Raw genomic sequence first — 9,755 nt, forward strand, 5'->3', positions numbered from 1 at the left:
AGCTGCAGAACAATGAAATAAACAATCAAGCCTCTCATTGTAAACCACACGGAAGAGATTCGCTTGTTCGTAGCCCCGCATACGTCGTCAACACACCGTACTCGGTCAGTTTTTGTACATAAAAAATTGTGGTCATAGTCTTAAAGAAATCCAAAGAATCACTAGAACAACAACCAACGCTCTCCGTGGTGGAAAGTAAAGATGATACGACACAACCAAGTTGTGTTCCTCGAACTCGAACAAGTTTTTTTAGCACGTAATCATTGTAATAAACATGCCAAAGACCGTAAACCAACTTTGGCCTTAAATGAATTAGTAATGTAGAATTATTTAGGTCTCACTTCAACATTTCGAGTAGAAGAATATTTAGATGTAAAATGTGAAAACATACAATGTTTAGGTAAGCTATTTTGGACATTGTATATCGAATGAATAGGTAATGGTAGAGAGATAAACATAACGGGGATGTAGCTCAGATGGTAGAGCGCTCGCTTAGCATGCGAGAGGTACGGGGATCGATACCCCGCATCTCCATCATTTTTTTCAATTTTCATTCTTCTTTCAAAGAAGCAAATTTTGTTCTTAACATCTTGATGAAGTAGTTGATTTTGTACATCTTCCCAAGTCCAAGAGATCAGTATTGTTCTTATCAAAACACTAGGAGGAGGATGTTCAATTGTTTCTATTTTACCACCACCACCAGAAGAAGAAGCCATTATCATCAATCACCCAACTCTCCTCCAAAAAGTAAACTAAAAAGCATTCACAGTGTGAACAATATGCTAGTAATATATCCCTTTTACAGTATAAGGAATTATCTGTGCTTTATTATGTTAATTATCTTCATAAAGCTAAAATTATTTAGTTTCTGAAATCGAGACAATGTTGAAGTTAAAAAAAGTTTAAATTCTAGTATAAATATCTGGATGGATACTAGCTATGTGGTGCATACCAATATGTTCTTTTATATGTCAGTAGTCTGTCGACCTATAACCTATTAGACTGGTACTTTCGGTAGGCTATCCTTATGATTAATGAAGGTTCAATGAAAAAAATTTAAAGTGAAGATTCACGAGATTTTTTTATACCATGATAATTTTGTTTAGATCAAAATAAGAATTTGAACCTTTTCATTTCTTATGATTTATAATTAAAGTATGATGTTAGAAGAAGATAATGGTTTGATTTGGGGATGTTTTCACGACAAAGAAGCTTCAAGTGGTGGAGTAGAGAATGTGATTAATGGAGAAGTTAATGACCATGTTCTTAAATTTTGGGAGCAGTGAAAGATTTTAAGAACCTTTTTATAACTCGCAATGCCAATTCATCATAGATATACCTACTACCTACCACTCAAGGAAGAAATGCAGAAGAATGTGAGGCAAACGCAATACTACACCTCATTTGATCCAATGACCAGAATTAGACGAGGATATATAGCTCGGAGACGTAGAACAAATATTCTTTTATTTGCATCAACCTTTCGAGGCAGCATCTCAGGGGCAGCGAACAATAAAATAGACTACCTACTCGTTGAAAATGATAACAAAAACATCATGGAACACCTCCAAAATCAACACAAGAACGTTCAATGGCAATTGATGGCGGAAATTGCAAAAATTCAACTACTGTAAAAAACATTCAAAGACATTCGATACTCACACATATCTCGAGAGGGCAAATCCAAAGCAGACAAGATAGCTAACTGGGTACGAAAGTACAAAATATCCAGTGAATGGTCGACCTACCCGATTCTCTTCCATTGAGGGTTGTTTTTTTTTCTTTCTTTCTTTTTCTCTCCTTGTAGTCGACAAAAAAATACTCAGCCTTTTAGGATTCCCACTTAAACCACACTTATTTCTCTCTCCTCTCTCATGCGGTTTCAGATGGAAGTCTCAGGAAGGGGATTGTGTAGCCTAGTTGTTTTCTAAATTAAGCTAACCAATATCAACTTATGGGTGATTGGGAGTGAAATTTAGTCGGAAGGAAACGAGTGTGGCCGTGTGGAACGGGAAAAGGACGAGTGCACATAATATTTCCATTTTATTTTTGGCGCTTCATTGTTTTGCTCTTTCCTCCCTGGTAATAAGAGCAAGTCCAATCCCAACCTTTCTTAGGCCGAAAAAACCACTTTTTCACCTATAATTATTGGCCTCAGCTCAACCTCTAAAATTCAGCTCCAGCCTCAGCCTCTCTTGAGACCATAAATTTATTCATGTGGGAAACGCGTGTGTGCACTTTTAGTTGGTGTGCGAAAAACGTGTGTGATTTTATGTATATATAAAATATGTGTGCACATAAAATTTCCATTTTATTTTTTTTTTTTTTTTTTTTTTGGAAGACAGACTACGATCTACGTCTGTCGAAACATTTGGCACTTGATACATCATAGATGTGATAAGCTCGATAACCGCCCACTCAAACACTAACAGGACCGGGCCTATAGCCCAACTAGAACATGCCCTAAAGGCCAACAACATTATTTACACCCTAATAATCCCAATTCAAATAACCAAAGATTCCACCTTCTCTGGGATTCGAACCTGGGACCTCCAGGGCTTTCTGGAGTTTATGTCAACACCTTGGAACCACTTGGGCTACCAACTGTTGACTTTCCATTTTATTTTTGGCCCTTCACCGTTTTGCTCTTTCCTCCCTATTAAGACCTAGAAAGCAAGAAATAGTAACTCAAAATTCCCAAACTCAGAACCTTCAATTTTGGAGTTCCAAGTTCAGATAATCCGCAGTTTCTCTTACACGGTAATACAATCTTCTTCAATTTAATCCCTCAAATTGTTTTCCGACTTATTTGATCTTTCAAAATTTCTCTTCCTACAATCTGATTGAGTAGTTATTTTGCAAACCCTAATTTCATCCCCATGACAAATTTCTTCTTCTTCTTCTTGTCTTAGCAGAGAGTGACTTAGTAATGGATAGTACAGTTGACGCTCTGAACAATGCATATCAAGAATATATTGCGGCAGCAGCTGCTGTTATTGAAGCCAAGGAGATCTCCGGTGGTCAGAAAACATCAACCACAGAATCAGCTTTAGAAAATTTCAAGCAGAAATGGGAATTATTTAGGGTTGCTTGTGATCAAGCTGAAGAATTTGTGGAATCAGTTAAACAAAGAATTGGATCAGAATGTCTTGTTGATGAAGCAACTGGATCATCAGCAACAACAAATGGTAAATTAGGGCAAACTATGACTAGTACAGGGCTTCCGCCGATTAGTGCGGTTCGATTAGAACAGATGAGTAAAGCTGTTAGATGGCTTGTTATTGAGCTTCAGCAAGGGTCTGGTGTGAATGGTGCTGCTTCTCATAATCACTCTTCTGTTCCTTTTGATGCTAGGTTTTCTGAAGATGCAGGCCAATAGGTATATTGAATTCTAATCGAATACCTTTTAAGTCACGATTAACTTTGTTAGTTTTTGTTGCTTGGGACTTGCTTGGGACTTGGGAGTAGAAAAAAAAATGAAAACTATTGTTAGCTTAGATGATTAGTTCAAAGAAGTTGGAACTGTCACAACGTTGTTTATCTTTTATTTGACAATGTATGGACTTGCTTACTTGATCCCGGCCGGGGTACTTGACGAGTACTTATGCGCCACGAGAACATTACGATATGGTTTATCATCTCATACCCATATAAGTAATTACTTGTTCTAAAAGCTCGATTTCTTTGGTAGGTAGTGACACATTATTGTATATCACATAAGGTGATAAGCTGATAAATTATGGTTTATCATCCATTCTCTATGATAATCAAACTGTATTAGGTCATTAGTTACTCATATAAGCTTTATGATCAGGTGCTATTCTTGAACAACTATGTGTTGTTTATCGATAGAATGATGGTTTCGTAGGCTGTTAATCACTTGGGCCTCGTTTCCTTTTCATTGAGTCTTTATACTTGTATTAGGAAAAGAAAAAAGAATACCATTTCTATAGGTAGAAGAAAAGCCAAACTGTTATTCCGTTATGGGTGTTTATTCTGGTGCTTTTGTTGCCCGAATGCTCTAAGTTTGTCTTACCATGGCCATTTCAATATGCAGTGAGGTACGCTGATATTTTAGTTGTCTGGTATTTATCTTGGGCTTCCTCACATTACTTTAGAAGGTTAAGTTCCTCAACGGGAATTGAATCTGCACACGAGCTCACACCCACACCCACAGATTCTGGCTTGGCACCCTCCTCGCCTGTCATATATACCCCATTCACCATGTTTCCTTAAATTCCCTTTCAGGCCCTATTTTTTTTTTTTTTCGTGCGAACACGCATGTCACAAAGAGAAACTTATGCTTTTTATTCACAAGACCATATACTTATGATCGCCACTGAAACTTGTCAAGTATCAATTAAGGCTTTACTGGCATTTGTTGTTGGTTACTTGTGATGTTACCCGAGTACAATTTAAGACGTTCTAAAGCTGGCAAGGTTGTGAAACACAATCTTTTAGTAGCAATCTTATTAACTTTTCTGCGTAGTTTTTTCAGGTGAGAGATTGGAATTAAGGATTGTGAAGAACCCCTTATCAGATGTGGCAGACAGAACGGGTCCACAGGCGGCCCTCGTGAACTAAGTACCAGTGAAATTAAGGATTAGAAAAGGAGCAGTCAAACCATTGTCTAATGTTGGTGTTTGTTCAATACAATTTTATGAATATTTGATTGTAACAGTATGTAAGCAGATTATATGAAAGGGTGGCAGATTATATCAAAGGGTGAATCCTGCAAAGCGGCTAGAATGGTAGATGGTGTGTATTGTTAATTTGGCCTATAATTTGTTATTAATGGATTCTCTTCGTTCCTTTATTAAGAGAGTCATTATCCTTACGAAAAACTGATACATCACGAGGATACACACGACTTAGAATTCCAATATCTACTAAGGCAAAATTTGGCTTTCTTATCTTATTAGTAGTGCTCCATAAAAAAGATACAATTACACAAAGTATCTATATCTACACCTTTTGACGGTTGGATATACGGATGATCAAGATTTACGAAGGTGACTCAAGCTTTGCCTTTCATGTAATACATGATATGAAATGTGGATATGGCTTCATGAAATTAAAACGCATCATTTGAGATAGACTGATCGCGTTCTACCCTTACCCTATGTAGGCACAAATAATTTGCCAGTGTAGTTTGTAGCTTGGATAGTGGAATTAAAAGATAGTGCTTATTCAACAAAAAAAAAATTAAAAGATAGTGCTCATTTCACCCAACAAACAAAATTACACACAAAAAAAAATTCCAATCACAATAATGAGGACAATGGAGGAAGGAAGAGTAATACAAGTTCCCTAAAAGAAACACAGAGTGATGATCATGGCAGGAACAAAAAGAACAAGGTTGAACCATAGCCAAGGAAAGGGTGATCTCTGCAAATCTACAAAATCACAATAATCAAAACAAGGAGTGTTAAAAATGGTGATCGAGTTTGACAAATAGAAAGAAACTTTCAATTTACTCTTTTATCTTTTTGAAATGAAGCGTATTATTCTAGTTTGAGCACAAGTAAGGAAGGTAATGTTGTTGGATAAGTAAGAGATTTTGGAACAAAAATAGAAAAATAAATGGTCAGGTAATGCTTTCAATGAGAGTTGAAAGCATGACCTCCCGCTTACTAAACGGGTGCTCTAACCAACTGAGCTATGAAGCTTCGTGTTTTAAATCCTCCAACTACCCTTTTATATCGTACGATTTCGTAGTAAATTCAAAGTAAAATGATCTAAACTATAAGGGAGAGGCAAGGGTATCTTTCTCCCTCCTGCCAATGATCCAGATTGACTCTTATATGTTTATATTAGATAGCGGAGAGATTGAATTGTTCAAAATTCGATGGCTCGGATTCTCATTGTAAATGATCCAAGGGGTTGAAAAGATGTTTTTTTTATCCATTCTTCTATTTCAACCCTTGGATCATCTGCAATGAAAATCCGAGCCATCGGATTTTGAACAACTCAATCGCACCGTCTAATGTAAACATGTAAGAGTAAATCGAGACCATTGGGAGGAGGGGGAAATATACCATCCTCCCTCCCTTATTATATACATGTTACTCGATCTCTTTATGGTGAGTATATTGGAGAGAGCTAGTGAAAGAGTTGGATCAAAATGTTGGTAAATTTCAAGAAATTCTTTATAAAGTTTCAATTGATTTTGTTAACTTTTCTCACACAAGATTTGTTTTCTTTACAAATTTGGGTGGATGATTGATTATTTAATGGACTTCAATTTTCTCATAAACAAAGTGGCAGTTGATCAGTTTGATGCGCTTTATGCGCCCGTAGAATACGAGATTGATAGCGACGGGTTCTTGAATAAAAATACGGAGATCAATGAAAAAGGTATTTCAATCGTTAGAGCTCAGCAGAAATAAAAGCAATCCTTTACAAAAAAAAAGACAGAAATAAAAGCAAGGTCACGATATTCAGCCTTCGCCGGAGATCCGGAATATTTTTTTTTGCTTTTTGGATTTCGAAGAAATCAGCGCCAAGAAATCAGACCCGCACAAAAGGCCCCCAACTTTGATGTAGTCAGTAGTGGATTTCGAAGAAATCAGACCCGCACAAAACGTTTTGATGTAGTCAGTAGTGGAATGAAAGGTGGCTAGCCCAATCAAATTCAGTGAACTCTGAAAGTGTCACAAAACTAACCGAAGGAGTACCTCGTGATCAAGGGCCCATGCAAACATTATAGGGTTATTTCCCAAAAGGTCCCCAACTTTGTGACCAGTTTCCTGTCAGGACCCCTAGATTAGCAATAATTCCCGTATAACTCCATTTTTCCGTTATCTTTAACATTCCGTTACTCTCTCTCCTCCATCTCATTTTTTCTCTCTGGCAAGTCACCTATCACGCCATATCATCATCTTCTCCGATAAGTCAAAATTTCGGCTGGCGACCTTCAATTTGTTTTCTCTCTCTCTCTTTTTTTTTCTAAAAAAAAAATTCTCTCCTCACTCTCTCTCTCTCAACTCCGGCGAAGGGAATTTTAAGGTCGTCGGCCGAATTTTAAGGTCGTCGGCCGAAAATTTGACCGACCGACGACCCCTGCCGGAGAAGATGATGCTATCGCGTGATAGGTGACTTGGTAGAGAGAGAAAATGAGATGGAGGAGAGAGAGTAACGGAATGTTAAAGATAACGGAAAAAAGGAGGCTATACGAGAATTATTGCTAATCTAGGGGGTCTGGCAGGAAACTGGTCACAAAGTTGGGGGCCTTTTGAGAAATAACCCTTAATAAACCATCAACTAATAGGTACCATTTGGCAACTAAGTTATTTTGTATGATGTCGATTAAACCGTCAGAGCGGTACTTAATTATTGGTTTCCAGAGATGGTATTTTTTGGCTATGCGATATTGAATTTTGTAGCTTTCTATCATGACAAAAAAATGAGAAAAAACTTCTGATAAGAAGTGAAATGATCAAAATAGATTTAGTTAATCAGTGGATAAAGATTAAGCGAAGATGGCATCTTCAAACTGAAAAGAGTATAGTTGATAAGATAAGCGGGACTGTTCTTGACAAACTGATCTTGTAGGATCCTTACTGTCCCTTAGTGGGAAAGTGAGTGATGGTGAATCATTAATGCCAGACACAAAAGATGGGAAAGTGAGAAAATCAAGAGAAGATAACATAAAGAAGTGATAAGCCACAAGAGATAGAGAAGACAAACCGTCGTCAAGATTTGTGAAGCCCGAAACAAATGGAGTCATGGGCTTAACTAAAAGAGGAATCAAATACGAAGCAGGAAAATCTGTCGAAGGTGGAGACAAACTTGCCACCACACATCCAACAACGTAATTCGTAATGTTTACGGATGGAAAAGGTCAGTAACGGAGGTCAACTTTGCAATTGAAAAGATTAGAGGCTAAAGAGGCTACTAGTCATCAATTAGGGGGGCCAAATAGAAACTAGCCTTCTTTCTATAACCAATTTGTAACCTTCATATGTTATCTTGACCGTTAAACAACCTAAAACGGCTAATGTTGCACCCATTCACCAAGTATTTGAAATCAAGCAAGAGAACTCTCACTTATTTGGATCAACAATGGCTAACAATGAAACAAATCAAACAAATTCAATCACATCTCATTCTCTCTGGAACCCTAACAGACCCTTACGCCACCGGCAAAATCATAGCTTTTTCTGCTATTTCCGATCATGGGGACCTCGATTATGCCCACCATCTTTTTCGTAATCTCCCCAATCCTTCTACTTTCATTTGGAACACCATGATTAGAGCTTTTAGTGAGAGAAACCAACCCATTAAAGCATTCTCTCTCTACAAACAAATGCTTGAATTTGGTCTCTTACCCAACAATTATACCTTCTCTTTTGTTCTTAGAGCCTGTACTGATCTCACTGATGGTTTCAGTGGATCTGAGGCTCATTCTCAAATTGTTAGACTTGGGTGGGAATCTTATGATTTTGTTCAAAATGGGTTGATTCATATGTATGCTAATTGTAATTGTATTGATTATGCTCGTAAATTGTTTGATATTAGTTCAAACAGAGATGTGATTTCTTGGACTGCTATGATTAGTGGTTATGTGAAAATAGGACAGTTGGAAATCGCCCGGGAGATGTTTGATAAAATGCCCGAAAGAAATGTTGTTTCTTGGAGTGCTATTATCACTGGATATGTACAAGTAGGGTTGTTCAAAGAAGGTTTACAACTTTTTAATGAGATGCAGCTTGCTGGTATCAAACCGAATCACGCAGGAATTGTCGGAGCACTTACTGCTTGTGGGTTTCTTGGTGCTCTTGATCAAGGGAAATGGATTCATTCTTACGTTGAGCGGAACAAGATCGAGTTGGACAGAATTTTAGGTACTGCTCTTATCGATATGTATGCAAAGTGTGGTTGTATAGAAACAGCTAGTCAGGTATTCAATGAGATGCCTGAGAGAGATGTATTTGCTTTTACTTCAATGATTTCTGGTTTAGCAAATCATGGAAGGAGTAAAAGTGCAATTGAGTTGTTTATTAAGATGGGAGAAGATGGAGTTAGTCCGAATGAGGTAACATTTATATGTGTTTTAAGTGCGTGTAGTCGAATGGGTCTTGTAGAAGAAGGGATGAGGTTCTTCAAAAGCATGAATGAAGTTTATGGAATTGAACCGAGGATTGAGCATTATGGGTGTATGGTGGATTTATTGGGGCGAGCCGGTATGCTTGACGAGGCAAAGAAATTGGTGAGTGAAATGTCGATGGAACCTGATTCTTACGTGTTAGGGGCATTGCTTAATGCTTGTAGAATGCATGGGGACGTTGAATTGGGAAAAGAAATGGTTGAGAGGTTAGCGGGTAGAAGTCTCGATCATGGTGGTGTTCATGTTCTTCTTTCTAACATGTATGCTTCGGCTAATCGGTGGGAAGATGTGGCAAAGGTGAGAAAGAAGATGGAGGATAACAATGTGAAGAAAGTGCCTGGATTGTGTAGTTTCTGAATTTGTTGCAGGAGATAGATCTCATCATCTTATGGATGATATTGTCTCTGTTTTGCTTTTGATCAATAATCAATTGAAGTCCTCAAAATTTGATGAGGAAATAGTCGTGGAGTTAACTTAATTTTAGTAGATCTCTCAGGTTTTGCAACGGAATGTCCCTTAGTCATGTTACATTACAAATTCCACCACTACTTTTCTAAGAGTTTGGAAAATGTATAAGACAAATTTTGAGAGGTTTCGATTCTATAGCTACTCTGTTTGCAGTGTTGTTTTAATGACAAAAGTTTCC

General features: G+C 37.5%; 1 non-coding gene and 2 pseudogenes across 6 annotated transcripts in view; all 3 read left to right on the forward strand.

Moving 5' to 3' along the window:
* Positions 1-461: 461 nt before the first annotated feature.
* TRNAA-AGC (transfer RNA alanine (anticodon AGC)) lies at positions 462-534 on the forward strand. Its single transcript has one exon. It is a non-coding gene; the product is annotated as a tRNA-Ala (tRNA).
* Positions 535-2,639: 2,105 nt separating this feature from the next.
* LOC147563958 (mediator of RNA polymerase II transcription subunit 32 pseudogene) overlaps positions 2,640-9,755 on the forward strand; it is a 95,573-nt pseudogene continuing 88,457 nt past the window's right edge. Inside the window, exons 1-3 of one of the 5 annotated variants that reach the window (XR_015225862.1) lie at positions 2,640-2,760; positions 2,916-3,379; positions 4,499-4,705. The product of XR_015225862.1 is annotated as a mediator of RNA polymerase II transcription subunit 32 pseudogene, transcript variant X4 (transcript). Of the gene's footprint in view, positions 2,761-2,915; positions 3,380-4,489; positions 4,817-9,755 lie in introns of those variants that run through there. The other 4 variants (XR_015225861.1, XR_015225863.1, XR_015225859.1 and 1 more) reach the window with 4 other exon arrangements.
* Positions 7,985-9,707, forward strand: LOC147563959 (pentatricopeptide repeat-containing protein At5g66520 pseudogene; annotated as a pseudogene).

The sequence above is a fragment of the Eschscholzia californica genome, unplaced genomic scaffold (genome assembly GCF_041429995.1).
Source record: "Eschscholzia californica isolate CP2 unplaced genomic scaffold, dmEscCali1.0.p SCAF_1, whole genome shotgun sequence".
Classification (NCBI taxonomy): Eukaryota; Viridiplantae; Streptophyta; class Magnoliopsida; order Ranunculales; family Papaveraceae; genus Eschscholzia; species Eschscholzia californica.